This window comes from Electrophorus electricus, chromosome 17 (genome assembly GCF_013358815.1).
Source record: "Electrophorus electricus isolate fEleEle1 chromosome 17, fEleEle1.pri, whole genome shotgun sequence".
Taxonomy (NCBI): domain Eukaryota; kingdom Metazoa; phylum Chordata; class Actinopteri; order Gymnotiformes; family Gymnotidae; genus Electrophorus; species Electrophorus electricus.
In genome coordinates, this window is record NC_049551.1 from 14,793,040 (window position 1) to 14,812,201 (window position 19,162).

Below are 19,162 nucleotides of genomic sequence, written 5' to 3' on the forward strand. Positions count from 1 at the left end.
TTCTGTAACAGCCATCCTAGGTTTTATTTCAATAGGGTCCTCATAACAGCAACACACCTGAACATAAGCTTCTTAAAGCTAGTTGTAATTATGCTAAATACCTTTAGTGATGAGATTCACTGTGTCTCTCTGCTCATTAAGCTGAAGAAAATCTTAAATGAAAGTTCAATGAATTTCAATTAGCTCCACTGGCTTAATTCTTGCCAGTGACCCCTGAGAACAATGTGACCAGGAATGTGCAGCAATGTTTTTCAGATTTCATCAAAGGCCTTTTGTTTCCTATTGTTTAAAGGTTGTGTGGTAGTTTTGTGTGGAAGTTAAGAACAAAAATAAAGTCATTTTGCCAGAGACAACAAGCTTTATGTGTGTCTGAAACAGTTTTTATATCACCAGCGAGAAAGACGCTACAGTGGAGGCTGTTGGGGAGAAGCGCATTTTAAACACATTTTAAAATAAATCTACCAGACGTGTCACCGTGCCCTTTTTTCGTGACCTTTTTATTTTGAAAGATTCTCTGTCTAGAAACATTGCCTGGCTAATGAAAACCACTGGACTGTATCAGCAGGGTTGCTGCGGCAAACGATACTCCACCAAAGCAAAGACCACAGCAGACACCGTGAGACCCGCTAACTCTCAATTAGGCTAAAGCTGTGTTTGAGGGTTATTGCGAAAACAGATAATAACCACTGTTGTTGTTCTTGTTGTTGTAATTATTTCATAACAGCATCACTGTTCTATTTGAAATTAAAAGTCATTATGTGAAATAGCTCTTGTTTGTCAAGTGATCTCAGTGCAGCATTAACTTGGATGGGGCTAACTGTGTTGGCAAAAAAAGGAAGCAAATGCATCTATGAGGACCATTCATATCTATCGCTAAGGAATCTCATGGTTATGCCACAATAAATGTGTTTGTAGTTAGTATTTGTCCAGTTCTCATTGCCAATGTATGTATCCCACCGTCCCAATGGCAGAGATGATGGGGCCATTTTGCCCTGACCATTGATGTCTGTATGTGCTGAGACATTTCCAGCTCCAGTACTTCAGATATGTTCCTTTGGATCTGCCGGGCCCATGGACCCGCGCCTCTCTGCCGACATCAGAACCGTCAGAAGATCTCTAAACCAAGGCGCTCCTACTTTGCGGAAGGGAGGGGACTGGCTGGGGGACTGCAGAGTCGGTTGGAGGCGGTGGAGGTGGTGATGTTGGAGAGACGCAGCAGCCTTGGCCCATGACCTCTGCTGGTAGAAGAATTCTAGCTGCATCTCTGGTTTGAATTCTGAAAGAACGCCTGTGGTTGCCATGGCGGTGCTTCTGAAGACACCACAACAGAGCCGCTTGTGAAACCGTTCACAGACCATCCAGTGTCTTGACATGAGGGGAAGATAAGAGATGAGAACTTGTATGTTATTGCTAGCTCTTGAGCCAGTGCTTCTCTACCTTTCCTCTCTTCTCCTCTTTTACCCTTTCTTCTCCTCCCTCCTCTCCTCTTCTCTACTCTCGATTTCTCTCTCCACTTCGTCCTCCTCTCCGCTCCCCATTTTCCTCTCCGCCACAGTGAACAGTTCCTGTGTTTACTCCTCAGACGGCATGACTTATGCATGAGAGCTGTCCCTCTCATTCAACTCTGCGCAGCTGCGGTGGGTACAGCTCGCTCGCTCTCTCTCGCTCTCTCTCTCTCTCTCTCTCTCTCTCTCTCTCTCTCTCTCTCTCTCTCTCTCTCTCTCTCTCTCTCTCTCTCTCCTTCTGTCAACTATACGGCTGCTTTTCATGTCTCTTCTACACCCAGAGGAGACGCCGTAGGTCCCTCCAGACCCACGGGCTCCATGAGAAAAGCAGCATGCAATTCAATAGACAAAGCACAAGAGTCTGGCCACTTTCTTTGTGAATCCATCTCTGGTGCATTTGGAAATTTGGAAAGGCTGCATGTGCCACTTCCACTGAACTTTGAGAGGAAAAAACAAAAATGAAAACAGAATTAAAACAGGAATTCAGAGCTAAATAAATAAAGCTCTAAACTAAAGATATATATATATACATATATATAAAACGAGATATATATATATATATATATATATATATATATATATATATATATATATATATAGAGAGAGAGAGAGAGAGAGAGAGAGAGAGAGAGAGAGAGAGAGAGAGATTCAAAATTGTAGTAAAGTACACAGAGTACACAGCTGATGAAGGATCTCTGTCCGAAATATTCTGTCTTTGGAAACTCTGTGTACTTTACTACAATTTTGAATATCTCTACATCTCTTACTACAATTCACTGCAGTTACTCACCTAGAATCATATATATATATTCATATCCACATATGCATACATATATATACGCGCACACACACATTAGTCATGTTTCCACTCCATATTCCCCACTCACCAACTCTTTTTTTTCCCTTCAGGCTCGGGGTCTGGGAGCTTGACAGTCCTGTGTGGTACCTTAGCTGTTACTAAGACTGCACTCTTCTGGACGGAGGTCTTGGATGTTGTTCCTGGGATCTGTTGGAGCCGTACTCCCAGTTTGGGGATTACTGCCCCTAGTGCTCCGATTACCATGGGGACCACAGTTGCCTTCACCCCCTACATCTCTTCTGTCTCTTATAGTGTGTTACACTGACGTATGTAACCCACTACACTACATCAGTGCCCCTGCTTTATTGATTAATGTAAACAATATCCAGACAGCAGTAGCCTTGTGATCAGAAATCAATCAGCCATGAATCTGATAGAAGGTGCCTGGCAGTGACAATACATGCTCTACGGTCTGATGCTGTAAGCCCATAAAATTCTAAAACAGTAATTCACTGATTCAGCACATCTGTTTGGAAATTACTTCTAATACTCTTTGTTTCTTTCTGTGATTTATTGGATGTCATAATTGTTTTAAGGAATAAAGAAGGTGTAACAGGGTCTAACTTCAACCCAGAGTGTCACCTTGGTCAAGATGAGATGATTCTGGTAGCATGTTCAACAGATGTACCCCCTCAGATGTTCAAAACATGGCAGGAATAAATATTGCTCAACTACACTGTGCTGTTTTTGTTTTGCTGTTTGTGCATTTGTAATCTTTTATCATCTGTAGTAATTCATTGCTAAGATCAGCCAGCGTAATAATTATTTTTTTCAGACTAAAGTGTTTTTCCGCTGAATTACACTAATATATTTCACAATCTATGAAAATAATAACCAGCAAACTCCATGTCATTCTCATGTGTCTGACATCATTCACTGTACGGACACGTAAGCATTTGTGATTTCTAATCACGCTGCTGCATTTTGCCTGGGAATACTTGGGTGCTTGCAGCTCGACTTCTCATTCCATGCAAGCATTGCTAGAGCTCTGCAAATCTAGCCTGAATCTGTTCAAATTAGATAGTGGGGATTGCTCTTCAGAAGTGGCAGTAATGGAGGCTGAATTCAAGCAGGGACTCTCTGAACAGTCGAAAGTGCCCATTCCTACTCCAACAGCTACCACAAAGATGCAAGTCTGAAGCAGCAGGTCAGGCACCACCCCGCAGAAACCACACTTGCGTTTAGACTCATTGTTGTCATATAGACCATGGGAATCCTCTGGAGTCTCTGAGAGACGCTTAATATAGTATTCCGTAATGCAGAAAATCGCTTGTCAGATGTGTTTCTCGGGCAGCAGACAGCACATCACTCTCCTCCACGGCACGTTTAACAAGAGAGCTTGCAGCCGTCGTGGGTATATTGTAATCTTTTACGCTCAGTCGTTCACCGCGTTAATATACATAGTTCAATAATTAATGTGCTCAGTGACGGCTAAGCACTTGCATGCATTTTCATTTTGTAACCAAAACATTACATCACAAGTACATCAGCATTACATCAGCAGTACATCAGACACAAGGAAGGAGCAGGATCCTGTCAGTCCTGAGAGTACCAGATGAGCTGTGAAGCAGTTATTTGCAAAATAATCTACTTAAGCCATTCAGTGTTTTCTTTTCCAGTGCACATCATGATAAAAAGTATCTCTTGGTTATAAGTGTCCCTTGGTCTATGTTCTGTTATTGCTGTCGAATATCTGTCATGCACTGGCGACGTGTCATACTATATTAATTTTGACAGCATTTCTCAGGTACACAACAACAGCACAACTTACAGACCATCTGGGACATGACAAACCGCACAGCACCGATCTCCCCAGAGTCTCTCCCTGGGATTGTTCCCTGCCTCCCCACCACAATCATGTCATTCTCTGTTGTTTAACAAGCTGAGATCTACCAGCCAATAGTGCTTTGCTTCTGTCATATGTCTCGATGGTGAAAGATATTAGCCTGTAAATCCCCCTTTGCATTTCACACAACATTCAAATGACCTCCACCAACAATTGTTTTGCACCAATCACTTTTTGCACACTGGTTGTAATGACACCAAATACCTCCACAGTATTGATTTTTGTTTTTTGTTTTTTTGATGGTGTTATGGCACTGACAAGCTCCCTGAGCTCATCCTTCCTCGACCTGCTCAGGTCAGTTTTCAGTAGAGACCCTTCAAAGATTCCCACATGATCTGATTTAATGCTTCTCCCCCCACCCACCCCCACCCACCCCCACCCACCTCCACCCGCACACCACCTCCACCCCCACACCACCTCCAAGCCTTTTCGGCTTTAGCCCTCCTTCACTGTGTTGTCTCACACTAATAGGTTTTGTAACAAAAGCTCCATGATACCTCACTGTTAGCCATACCTCATATACGACTCAAAGGGACATCACACAGACCATTTCATTGATAGATACAATGAGTTTGAAATACATATGTAAACCCATTAGTCTGCCCAGCAGGAATCTATAGATTTATTGATTGTTTGTAGTCTGCAATTGCAGAGTCGTGGTGGTATGAGCAACAGGATGCCAGCTCAGAGTAGATTTATTAGGGACTTTACAGTGATCAGGTAGAAAAGGCAGGATGGTCTAGGATGCAAGCAGAACATGTTAATGTGAATTCAGAAAACAGGAAAAGGTAGGCAATCTCACAAACAGGCTCAGCAGGAACTTGGAAAAAGTAGAAACTCAGTAATGCTTGCATCAGCAAGACTTCTCAAAGTATCTCAGAAAACCTAGCAGCATAAATGTTACTGAACGAATCCATAAACAAAACAAAACAAAGGACCAAAAAAAAAAAAAAAAAAAAACAGAGCTGGAGCTCTTGTGGACCAGGAAAAGAGGAACTGGAGTCTCCAAACCAGAGGAGACATTTAGATTTACAACAATGATGTTTTGAAAGTGGGGGTGTTATTAGAACACTCGTTCTGCTTTTTAATGTTTTTTATTAGTGTTCTCTGGCTTTTACCATGTGATGCTATAGTCCATGCAAGCTTGTCTTGGAACTATTTGACTTAACGTAAACTAATTTCATCTCATACGTATAAATGTACTTCGGCCTGATTCTGATCGCAATTCAAGTTCAGCCTAGACCTTCTCACCCTTCTCAGTGAAACTGGATCTGCCGGTCATGCAGACCTTGTGCATGTAATGCATAGCATTCAGATCACACCAAAAAGTGCCCCAAGAACTCAACCACTGCTGTAGGCTCATGCCTTCCGTTTTCACCTTGCGGATCATAGGTCCAGTGACTGCGGCCAGGCGGTATGAAGCTTCAGAAATAACTTTATTGTGTATAACTCTAACATTGTCAAAGACCTTTTGCATTCCCATGCTGTTCCCATAACCTGGGCATTAGATGACACCTTCTGTCCATCACATATCTGCCTCCCCTGTCGGGGTGCTTAGGAGAACCCAGTGCTGGGTTCTGTGTGACTGTAACTGCCAATTCTATTGCAGCTAATTTCCCCCCTTTTTAATTTGGCCATCGATCACAGGACCTGTTTTAGCCAGGGCAGAGGGTAGCACCTTGGGCCGTGCTTACGGGTCGACCATGGCTCATAAACCCAATATTATGACAGTAAAGCTGGGGCAGTTCACCCGCTGAGATGGCCGCGATACGCGCCTGGCGTAAAGAGCCGCGTGGGGAAACCGCATCACGTTCCTTATCTCGCAGGAGTGGCCGCAACCAATTTCGTAATGGCGGTCTCTGAAGATTTAGAGCATTTAGACAAATGTGATGAGCTGCACCATCAATAACACACTTCAGTACAACTTCAGTAATGGTTTCAGCGGGAGAGGGAGGGAATGGAGGGGTAATCTGTGCGTGCTGGGGGCGCTCAGTTTTCTCAACGATCTTCTCAAATGAAATCCATCTCGGCACACTGAAATCTCTCTTCCTTTATAACCCACTGTCCCGCTGCAATTATACAGAGTAGTTAACGATTTAAATCGTGCTGGCGCCAACTTCTGCTGTCCGTCTTGCATTTGAATTTAGATGCCAAAACTACAGTGAGGCTGCCTCACAAAAACAAAATACTAAAGTTGCCTTCTTTGCATGCTTTGATGATCAAAAATGCAACACTGTGTGCTCTATATTTCATCATGGTGGAAGAATGAAGCTTTGTTCCAATAGCCCTGAGCTACAGAGCTGTCTGTGACAGCTACAGCAGACACAGTGCTCAGTAGGGCTTTATGCTTCCTACCCACCAGTCATAAATACCCCACCCCATCCTTTTTTTATTAAAGAAAATCTGATTAGTTGGAAGGGGAGTTTATTAAAACTGTATTTCTTCCCCGTGTGTTGTAATGGACGCATTTCCTATCCCTCACGGCAGGTGCTATTATTCTTTTTTCCTCCACCCCAGGTCTTTCTTCTTCCTCACTGGTTCCTACCACAACAGTTGGCCAGGAAGTAATGGGAAGTTAAGGCAAGTCCATTCAGTGAACGAAGCTCACAAATCTGGTCAGGTGTGGCCAGAATTCCTCCCTATCTCGATCCATCCCCCCACCCCCTGCTTCCCTTCATTTGTATTTGTATTTGTATTGATAGCTTTTTTTGATCTGCTTATGACTGCATTCGTGACTGCATACATGCATGCATCCATGACTGTTCTGCAGATGTAGGCCTGTGTGTGCAAAGATGCCAGCCTCTCTGCCATGGGCTTGCTAGCGCTCATGTCTCATCATCCTGACAGCTGCAGTTATTAACGATCTCCACCAATGGGTAAAGTACAACAAGCCGAAATAGTCCTGGATTCTTCTGTAAAATGGAAATGCCAAACCTGTGACGAGGACTCCACTACAGTTAGTGGTGGATGTGTGTCCTGGCATCTTATTTCCAGCACTGACAAGTGCACTGAGTTGCTTGTCAAATGACGGTCTAAATAGTGGCTTCAGTAGGAAATATCGCATTATGTAAATTAAACCAGCAAAGCATAACTTTTCTTGCTGCCAGGATTTGGGTTTTGCCATTCTATTTATTTTCTGAGTTCTTCAGACCACCTGACCCTTAAGGAATGTTAAACCTTTAGATGCCCCACCCACCAACTTTTAACGGACTAAGAACTGAGAGACCTGAGACCTGAACAGAATGTCATATAATATGATTCTTATTCCTTAATTACACACCGTATCTATGTCAGTCATTTTTTTCCTTGGTCATTTAATGAATTTCCCCAATTAGGGCTTGTACACTGTTGGTCAATAAACCTAGAAGAACCCCTACAACAAAACACAATTCCTCCAAAATACAAAACACTTAATCAAATGTCCTACTACGGAAAGAAAAACGTTGGATAATTGTTACAGCACAATAAAAGAGGTGCACTGTGCTGTTCCTAGGACCCCCTCAGGGAACTCAGAACAGGCAGTGGTATGGTTATTACCTACAAGTAAGCAAAAAACTGAAATCTCCAAAGCCAATTAGGAAAACAGTTCATGTTGAAGTAGAGGTACTCTAACGCTGTCCTGACTTAATTGAGTGGGACTTCTGCAGGAGACAATGTGCCAACATCAGCATGCTTACAGATGCTGAGAAACCATACACACATTTCTGCGAGCACAGCTGGGTTGCCACTAAATGACTGTACTGTTCAAAAATTGTAAAACTATGGCTTTTTGGGGAAAAGCTTGCTTAGCTAAGGAATCCACTGATAAAAGTGATGACGTCAGAATATACATCAGTAAGGAGCAATCCTAATGCAGTAAGACCAGTGAAGAGATTTTAAAAAAAAACAAGAAGACAAAACGAACAGCTGTTTGTTCCATAACTACGAAAAGAGACCTCTCTTCCCACCATCCAACACTGACTCAAATCTAATTAACAATCTTAGGACCTTCTGCACCTTCTCATCAGGTGTGGCCAGTAGATTCATCACGTTGACTCATCTGGCAATTCACATGATTCAGTGGATGGTTCAATAGGTCTGAATCACCACGTTTCACCTTTTATACTAAAACATTGCACAGTACATCTGATTCCAGTGTTTAGATCTTCAGTTAATCTTAGTGGATTGTCCCTGAATTTTTCATCCATTATTGTCCCAGTTACAAAGAAAATCGACAAACCAATCCATATTTACCAATGGTTGCATTTATTACTGGCTTTTGCATGTACATCTGTGGTAATGAAAGCATTTGAAAGCCTGATCCTCTCATATCTCACGTTAGTCCCTGCTTCTCCCCTGGACCCCTTCCAGTTTGCCTACAGAGCAAACATATCGGTCTCTGATGCTGTAAACACAAGCCTTCCTTTCATCTTGTGGCATCTGGACTATACTGGCACATATGCCAGGATGGTGTTCCATCCTCCCTGACGGAGTGCTAAACAGACTGTCAGTAACGGACGTGGAACGCTACATCTGCAAACAGATCCACAACGATCTGACAGCCAGAATGCAAATGGACTGACTTCAGGGCATCGGCTTCGCATGTCTGGGTGCTTTTTACTTGTTGTATACCAACTGGCTCACTTTCTGTCCAGCCCTGTTGCATCCTTTGGTCAAAGAGTGGAAACCTATCATAGGAGTAATCTCTGGAAATTATGAGAGCACATAGGAGAAAAGTGGAGCATCTCTCGAAGTATTTGGATGTCACCAGGCAGCTATACATATGATTACTGGCTTGACAAACAAAAATACATAAATAAGTAAAATGTAACTGCACTGTTCTTGTGATTGACTCCTTTGAATTTTTAGGAGCCACCATTACTAACACCCTCAGTTGATGTAAGCAAATGTCACAAATTATTACAAATAAAACACGGCGACACATGTTTTCAGCGCCAAATGAACAACCACATTCCCATCTAACAGACCGTGCCGATGCGGTTCTCCAGAGCCATGACTGAAAGCCTCATTACATCATCCATGATTACACACTAGGGCTCTGCCCAAGGACAAATTTTAGCAGGACCCCGTCAGCCCCTAATGATCTCTACAATTCTAGAATACTAAATTGGGTTCCCGAGATTGTTGCAGACCCCAACCCTCTAGACACTTCCCCCTGCCAAGCGCTTTAAATCTATTCGTACCAAAAGCGGCACCGCCCCGAAGACGTCCCACCCTAGTGCCAAACGTCTGGTTAATCAGCAGCAAAGATCTGCCTCCTCATCATTCATTTAACCTCCAGCCATCCAGTGAACTTGAACTCTTGAACCTGAATCTTTCTTTCCTGGACACCTGCACTTATGTCTGTACATTGTACACACACAACAGTGAATCAATAGCAATACTGTCCATGTACTGTACATGTAAACTGTACATTTTGAGAGGGGGGATTTTTAAAATGTATTCCATTACAGATTGCTGATTACCTATTCATATGTGTTGGTAACCTAATCCATTGTACTATATTACTATATTAAATTAACATAATCTGATTACTTCCTCGTACTTTTGGATTACTCTTTAACCCATTAACCACCAAAGAGTTTTGGAACACTGGTCACCTGCAGTGCCAGCCAGTATGGCCACCAACAAGCTGCCACACTTCTGTATTCTCTTATCTATTAGATTTTGCCAAATATACTACACTCGCTGTAAACTGTGAAGCACTCATTTGAGAACAAGGCATATCTTGAAAAGGTTACTTGTAATCCAGGATCTCTACATCCCCTGGATTATAAATAGTGTGAACAGGATTTTAACATCTGTTAAGGATGAGAATAATGATGTTAAATTTGACATCAATGATTGAAGTTTCTCCATTAATATGCAATTTATTGTCAACTACATGCAAAAAAAAAAATTTAATCAAGGCACCATTTAAATATTGTGTATAAAGTAAAATGAAAGAAATACCATATCCATGAAAAACAAGCACCAAATGCAAACAGGGTAGAAACATAATGTATAGAGACAGAGAGCACTGTGTTATTGGAGGGCCATCCACAGCCGTTGTGTGGGGGAAAACATTCCGCAAAGTTTAAAAGGGAGTAAATAGAAAATCAGTGAAAATCAGTGTGGAATAATGACCCCACAGAGTGGCCAGTGTACTATCATCTGACCAAATCACCAGGGCCCTATTTCAGAAAGCAGGTTTAACAGAACAGTTAAGTTAACCCTGAGTAAAGCACAGGCATGAGTAGATAAAAAGCCCTCATCAGTGGAACACATGATTCACCATGGCAACAGCAGGGAAAAAAAGGTTTGGTGCTTCTATGTTGCCCCAGTGGAGTCGAAAATATTAATGACTGCTTATGCAGAATATGAGCATTTGTTTAAGAACAAAAGCAACACAGTCACAGGAGCAAAAGGAAAGTGAGCTGGTGTGGCACAAAGCTGATAACAGAGTCAGTGTGTGTGAGTATGAACTGGAAAAACAGAGAAGTTTTATCTCGTGTGTCATGTTGTCATCTGTTAACCAACATGTTGTTTCACAATCTCACGAGGGTCATTATCACGCCTAAATTTAGATAATGCAGATAAGGTGTGTGCCATGAAGAACTGACCCCAATTATCTCTGCAGTAAAATGTAATGTAGATGCTGTGTGTGTGTGTGTGTGTGTGTGTGTGTGTGTGTGTGTGTGTGTCTGTGTGTCAGTGTGTGCGCACCCAACAGGCACAAAGCGTACTTGGCAGCAAATGAAGATGAAATTTAAAAATATAGTTCAAGCAAGTAATGTATAATTTCATTATAAGCAACTGTGATGTTGTTCGTCTTCCCATGAGCAGGATTCAGGGGCCATGTTTGGTGTGATATATTTATGTAGTTAGTGAAGTTTTATAAGGACAAATTTTCACAAACTGCTCTTGTATCTCTTGTGTCACTGGCGTGGTCATGTTCATTATCAGCCTCATTCACAACTTGAGTAGGATGCTGTTCTTCTAATTGTGGCAATGTTGTGGCGACTCACCCATGCCCTTTCTGGGGTGATACTGCGCCTACAAAGGCACTGGAACTGGTCTTTTAGCATCCCAGTGGTCACCTTTACCCTGGCTCGAGTCCAGCAGTGGGTCCAATGGTCACCTCTACCCTCGCTCAGGTCCTGCGGTGAGTCCAATGGTCATCTCTACCCTGGCTCGAGTCCAGCAGTGAGTTCAATGGTCATCATCTCCCTGGCTTATGTCCTGTAGTGAGCCAAGTTAGAACGGTCCTGTGGGCTAGGCTCAGGATCAGGGTAAGGGGTCAGCAAATAGAGCTGTCAACCACCAGGGAACCATGGGACTATAATAATATGAGGACACAGGTTAAATTTTCAATTGCGATAGGGGAAACAAAATGTTGATTATTTTACACACACACACACACACACACACACATTCTCAAACACACACACATTATGCCCATTAGTATTAAAATGCCTTGCCACTGGAAATGACAAATCCTTAATTCTGATTGTCCAAAGGTGTTTACTGGACATGACAAATGTCTTACTACAGTACACTGCAATTACTCACCTAGAATGTTCTTCAGATTTGAAATTTAATAATGATTCCTCACTCAACCTCCAGGTGGCCTTTTTTTTCCTTCAAGCTCGGATACTCTACCAGAAGCCTGGGAGCTTGAGGGTCCTGTGTAGTACCTTAGCTGTTCCCAGGACTGCACTCTTCTGGACGGAGATCTCGGGAGTTGTTCCTGGGATCTGCTGGAGTCGTTCTCCCAGTTTGGGGGTCACAGCCGCCACTGTTCCCTTCACCCTCCAGATCTTTTCCAGCTCATCTCTCAGCTCTTGGTTCTTCTCAAGCTTTCATGTGCCTTGGTCCTTCAAGTTCAAGTTCAAGTTCAAGTTCGGTTTATTCGTCACATACACAGTCATACACAGTATAAGTGAAATGGTGGAGAGTGCTCTGTCCAAACTGAGGAAGAGAAAACAGGGGTGCATAGAGAAAAATGTATATATGCAAGATAAATATATATATTCTATGTATGTACAAAATATATTAACAATGTATGTACAATATATGTATATTATGATTATATACACAATGCACAATGTATATGGTTGGGTATATATGTACACAATCTACAGAATGTACAGATCCATTTTATATAATAACATATCTGCAGTTGTTGTGTAACAAGGTAATTGAGTATAAATCTATATATACAGATGTACAGATATACAGTTATGTTACATGGTGGTGGTGGTCCCCACAGCTTATCAGTTTCCCTGATTCAGGGCCCGAATGGCCTGTGGGAAGAAGCTCCTCTTCAGCCTCTCTGTCTTGGTCTTCAGGGAGCGGAAGCGCCTCCCTGACCTCAACAGAGAGAAGAGTCTATTGTTGGGATGGGTGGGGTCCTTCACAATCCTCCTGGCCTTGGTCTGGCACCGCTTGTAGTAGATGGTCTGCAGGTCAGGAAGTTCCGTGTGAGTGATGCGCTCTGATGAACGCACTACCCTTTGGAGTGCTTGTCTGTCCTGCTTGGTGCTGTTCCCAAACAGACTGTGATGTTTCCCGTGAGGATGCTCTCGATAGTGCAGGTGTAGAAGTTTCGCAGTACCTTGGAGGGCAGTCTGAAGTCTCTTAGGCGTCTGAGGTGGTAAAGACGCTGACAAGCCTTCTTTGCCAGGGAGTTGGTATGGCGGGACCAGGACAGGTCCTGCGAGATGTGAACACAAAGGTACCTGAAACTATCTACTCTCTCCACCGTGGTTCCACTGATCCTCACAGGTTGGTAGTGCCGCTCCTGCTTCTTGCTGCAATCCACGATCACGATTGTTCCCTCTTCCACTGTTTATCCACCACTATTATGTCCGGTTGATTATCCATTACCATTTTGACTGTCTTCATCTGGAAGTCCCACAGAATCTTAGCACAGTCATTCTTCACCACCTTTGGAGGTGTATCCAACTTTGACCTTGGAACTGAAGCGATTCCTTGGAACTGGAGTAATACCTCCTCCTCCCATATGTCATTCCTCCAGCTTTTGTGGGTCTGTTCTTATGCTGTTGCCCTGCCACTGACAGTACACTTTGAATGGCTCATGGGAGAACATCCTGTTTATTCTCCTGGCTTCAACGTCTCTCATGTACCTCTTCAGACGGGCAGCCAGAGATGTTATTCTTGCTTGGCAGTCTCCAAGGCCTCAGGCATGGACAGCTTGTTATCTTTCTCAGGTACCTTCATCACACCTTTCTACAGTTCTGATAACTGGCTGACTTCTCTCCATGCTGCCCTTATCTTGGCCTCCAACCTCCTTCTCCATGGAGGATTCTGCTCCTTGATGATGTTCATCTCATAGCCAGGCATCTCAAGTATCACTGTTGCTGTGGCATATATCAGCTGGTTGGTCTCAGTGATAGTCACATAGTGCTGCATTCACAACTTACAGCCTTTCAGGCACTTGATCCTGGTAGTCTGTCCATCTTAGCCATGAGCTTCAATAAATCTTCAATAAATCTCATATATATATATATATATATATATATATATATATATATATATATATATATATATATATATATATATATTTTTTATATATATTTATATATATATATATATATATATATATATATAGCTGCAGTAGCTGTATTGTGAAGTAGTCTATCTTTAATGTTAAAGACTACTATTTACCTGCACATTAATGCACATAATCTTCTTCATTTACTGAATATATAAGATATATGAACTGATTAGTAGAAAGAACTGATTAGTGGTTCAAGTGGTAAAGCTTCATGCTAAGTAAATTAATTATTGCTTAGACTGATACTTGCAGTTCTGTGGATTTACACTTTGATGAGCCTTGTGGGTCTGTGATTGGGAACACCACAAAGCAATGTAATAAACGTCTCTGTGCAAGAGCAACACTTCTGACAGGCCGACAGATGGTTGCCTTGGAAATATACTCGTCACCAATTTTATATAGAAAACTCCAAGTGGCAAAAACAAAGTGCAACCCAAAGAATAATCAAATATCCACAATGTGTAATATGAGCAATATGAAAAATCAGATTATTGTGCAGATAAATAATCGAATGTGCAGGGGGTGGAAAACGGTAACGCTCCAACAGATAATTATTAAGGCAAGATAAAACATCCAAGCCGGGATTCTCCTGACGGAGAATCCTGAGTGCTTCGGTGTCAACCGGCTCTTGTAGAAAAGGAACATTCCTTCAGTCTGCAGGTTTCAGCTAGAGGTAGAGTAACTGCCAGGTTGTCGTAGTAACTGACTGGGAGTTTCGCTGAACTCCACTTTGTGAAACCGAGACGCCCAGGTTTCCTCTAACTCTGAGTCACAAGAATTTTAGCTAAAGCCACCTTCAGAAACAGAATCCAGGCAGGTTAAGATAGTCGATATTGTCCGCCAGCTAGCTAAAGCTAGCTAACATTCTTATCCCAGCTCTGTTTCAGTGGGAATCAACCTCTCTTTTGTAAGAACTTGTCAGTCAAAGTTGGCCACAGAGGCTGGTGTTTAAATGTTAATGCAAAACCTTGATTAATGTAAAATTTTGATTACAATGTTGTTCTCCACATACCCCTTCCAGAAAGTGACTAATGGTGTGAGCATAAGCCATTTAGCCATAAGCCATTAAGAGCAAGTACTTTGTTAGGCAACCAGCTAACCTAGCGAGCTAATCTAGAGCAAACTAACGTAGCGTAAGATAGCTAGAAGCTTCATAACTTAACTAGCTAGCTAAATTCTGGATAATTGGATACAAATTTGTTTTACCACAAATTCTGATAGAGAATTAATTAACTTTTCGGCCTACTTGACAAAATGTATGCTGCACACATAGACATGGATACTATAGGGATCCCACAGTCTCTGTGCCTAGGCAGCCATTACTACCCAGACATGATTGTATTGTGTATAATTCCCAGAATAGGCCTGTGTTGTGTACAACACAGTGTTGTGTGGTATGTGTATTGTTGTAGAGTTTCTTTGTTTATTTCTTTTGATGAGCAACATCATACATGATTAGACAAATACCCCAAGCATGACGCGACTCGACTCTGCAAATCAAAGCCACTGTGCTTTCGAGCCCGCCACAGGTAAAGCCTTTTCAGAGCGAGGGGTGGAAGAGCTGCAGCAGAGAGCCAGCCAGCCTGTTCCATATCCTCCAGAGTCTGGTGACATTTCATCCGCTAATAAAGACACATGTTGCCTGGGAAGCCCTTGGAGCGGTCTGAGGTCATACAGGGCGCCAGCTCTCATTGGTGCCTCTCTAGATACAGACACGGGCTCTGCTGAGCGAAGCAAGGTGCCGAGATCCTTTCTTCCCAGTGTCACTGCTACCTCGCACCCACGCGAGCCGACAAGCACGAGTCCCACTCGTGCTTTAGAGGGTTTCATGCCTCCTCTCCTCTCATATAACGGCGTGCCGAGTCACCCCATGCGTATGCCAGCTTCATTCAGACATATTCTTCTCATACACAAAGGATTAGAACCTAGTGGTTTGTTGCTCGCAATTCTTAAAATTACACTTAAAGTGATAAGGATTCAGTTGATGAGAGATACAAAGTGAGTCACAGCTAGACTTGCCATGGATAGTAATGAAGTTAACCGTATTTTCGTATTCACCTTAATAACTGTGGGAGAACAAATCAGTTCTGGTGGTTGCTGCCTCAAATGGGGAATTTTCACCTGCTTGACACAATACATTCCAGATACTGGAACTGAAACAGGTGTGTGGAGAAATGGGACATTTATTGAACATGCCACTCAGTAGTGGTGTGTTTTTAGAACAGGGCGACATGGCGTCCTGTCTGATTTTGACCTTGCTGAGCAGCCGAGCAGCATGGCACTCCAGATAACGGTCTGAATTACAATCTAGATATCAGTAGGTGAAAGGGTGACTGCTCCAGTCACGTGATTTGGTCCTATTCATTGAATCTAGTGAGCTTTATTTTCAGTATTTTTTTTCCTGGATTGTAGTGTTTATGTCTTCTCATTGGTTTGCAGTGCTACAACACTATAACTCCAGAGAGCATTTTAAATTGCTCTTGTTTTTCTGCTTTAATTGCAGATATGTTTATCGTCCCCCAGGTGGGGACTAACATTTCCAATTAGAGGCTTTTGCATCACACGCCTCGATAAAGGCAGCAGGAATGTAACCGATGAACAGGAGTTTCTTCTCGGTTTATTGGAGGTGGTTTGTCAGAACGGGGCTAGCTGGTCAGAACACGTAATGAGCAGCCAGCTTTTCAAAACCCATAATTGCTAGTTGAATGTTCATCACTGCCACAGAATTCCTGACACTGTTGCTGTACAGTTGTCAAACCCCTAATGGTTCCTCATCAGATGTTAATGGTTTCCCTTAGTGGTGACCCACCATGCGTAACTTGAGACATTCTGCTCACTAGCAGCCAGTGAGATTAACGTTTAATGGCATGGAAAGGCTAATCACGCCTCAAGGTGGCTTGCTGCCTTGCCTTAATCATTCTCATATCGCTGTTCCTCTCTAATTAACAGACCACCATGTGTGCTCTGTCGGCCATGTGTAGTAATCGTGTCGCACTCTTCTTATTAACAGATCGTTGGGAGCAAAGATCAGATCTAGAAGCGCAGGGAAATGTATCCGTCACGTCTGCAGTGCAATAAATTCCAGATATGGTAGCTGAAGCTTATTTAATGTGACAATAACTATCGGACCATCAAGGGTGGTCCAATAAGTGGTTCTCATGCTTTAGCCTCTATAATATATGGGCAAAGCCTGCAGCACAATGCAATTGCATATGCGTAATTTCCCTCTGTCCATCAAAAATACCCATCGTCTCTTGCGTAGTGTTTGGAGAGACTGTGTAATGGGCACGCGCTACATTTGATGCCCCCCAACTCGGTGACCTAACTGGACTGGGCGAGCTCGCAGCCTTCTCTCTGAGAGAGATGAGCATATAATGTTTCATTAGCATGAATCAGGCAAAGTAAACTGGTTCAGGAGAATATACCTTAGGGTGGGGGGGGGACCGTGGCACAATAGAAATGCAAAATAAGAAGATGAGATTGCAAGGCAGGCCAAAGGCGATACATTTCAAATGGTTAACATTTATTGAGGCAGCTCTGTCTTCCTGGTAACATAAATCAATCAATCAATCAATCAAATAAATCATTCAAATTTAAAGCAGGACCCTGATTACTCCTGGAAGAGTAGTCAGGTGTCAGGGGGAGACTAGAAGTTAATATATGGAGGGTAGTTTTGTGCCAGACCCACCGAGTGCGTATGTAGTCTTAAACACTGCAGGATGGGAATGTTTGGTCCAAGCATGAAGAAACACGGTGTTTTCACACTGACACCTGTTCTTGATACTCTGAGCTTCTGTAAATGGAAACGCGGATGCAAAACCAAAAATATCTGTCTGGAGCCGAAAATGATTTCACAGAGGGAAATAAAGTGTGACAATTAAAATTTTATTCTTTGCCTCTCTCACACTCTCTTTTTCTGTCTCACTCTGGAGGCGGCAGACAGATTAATCAATATCTAAATATTTCATGTCTATTCCACTGTATATACAAATTTTCTAAAGGCTAAAGTGGAAGATTTTTAAGTGAAACAGCGCAGTCAATAAAGGTAGGAAGTAAGACAAAATATCCCCTTCATACAGTGGCATCGGATAAGGTCAACAAGAAATACACTGAAGGTCAGAACAGACAAACAAACGGATAAATGAATGTAATTCCCCAAGAGCATCCATCAACCGGCTTTGTTAAGGTTTTTTTTTTTTATCTGACTTGGTGTGCAGTGATATCAGTGCGGTTGCTTGTTCCCATGGCTCTTGGATGCCAGATGCCTCAATTAACTTCCTGTGACTTTCCTCTAAGCTTCAGTGCTCAGTCATGTCGATGCCTATTCATTCACATTAACTATTATTGCATCACTGCCTGGGAAGGGGTCAATAACTTAGCATTACAGTGCTGGGGGCTCGCAAGTTGGCAGAGTTGCAAACCTGAAATATGAAAAGAGATGATTTTAATACACAGCAATTGGAACGTAGTGGAAATATATGTTTAAGAATATATATCCAAGGCTTTGCATTTACTTCCATACTGTTGTTGTACTGAATAGCGAATGTTATGTTACAATGAATGAAAGCCAGAGTTGCGTTCAGTCAAATATCTAAACCTTAACAGCAATATTTAAAGATTCTGTGTGAGGAATGTCAAGTTTTGCAACTCCCTGACATTCCAGACATATTATTTTTGAACCTCTGAAACCACCTAAAGTAATCCATCTTTTATGACATTTACTCAGTTTATAAAATAATTATGTCAACACAGTGCTTTCTTCAGGATTTTGGTTGTTATTTGGTTTTCAATTGTATTATCTTACAAAAACCTGATCAGATTTTTAGTAGCATGCGATGGTTGTACCAGCAGATGAAGGCAGATGATGGTCAGACCTGCAGATGATGATCAGACCTGCAGATGAAGACAGATGCCCCCATCTGTCCACACTCATCCTGCTTTAATACTACAGAGAACCACTGAAGTTTAAAGTTCTGATCATTTATGTACGCTGGTTTAATCAGTCATTTAGCTCCTTTTTTTCTGGTATGCAAATTCCAGTCATTGTTTCCTAACAGGTTTGACTGCCAGTGAAACTGCTTGATGGATGACTGAAGAAAGCAGAGAGATATAATTAACATTCTATTAACAATCATTGCTGCTGTTTATCTTGGGGCAAGGACCTCAACAACAAGGCTTCAAACACACAGAGATTATTACATAAAGCCATTATCTTGCATCTAAGACATGTGCATAGTCCCCCAGTTGAGCCATGCAAGCAGGCATGGCATGTTGGTTGTTTTGTTGTGCATGGTCAGTGGCTCTGGGCTCATCATTCTCCTGAAAGCAGAGAAAGACCAACAGCTTCCACATCTTACAGGCTGTTTTACTGAACAATCTTTCAGAGAACAATC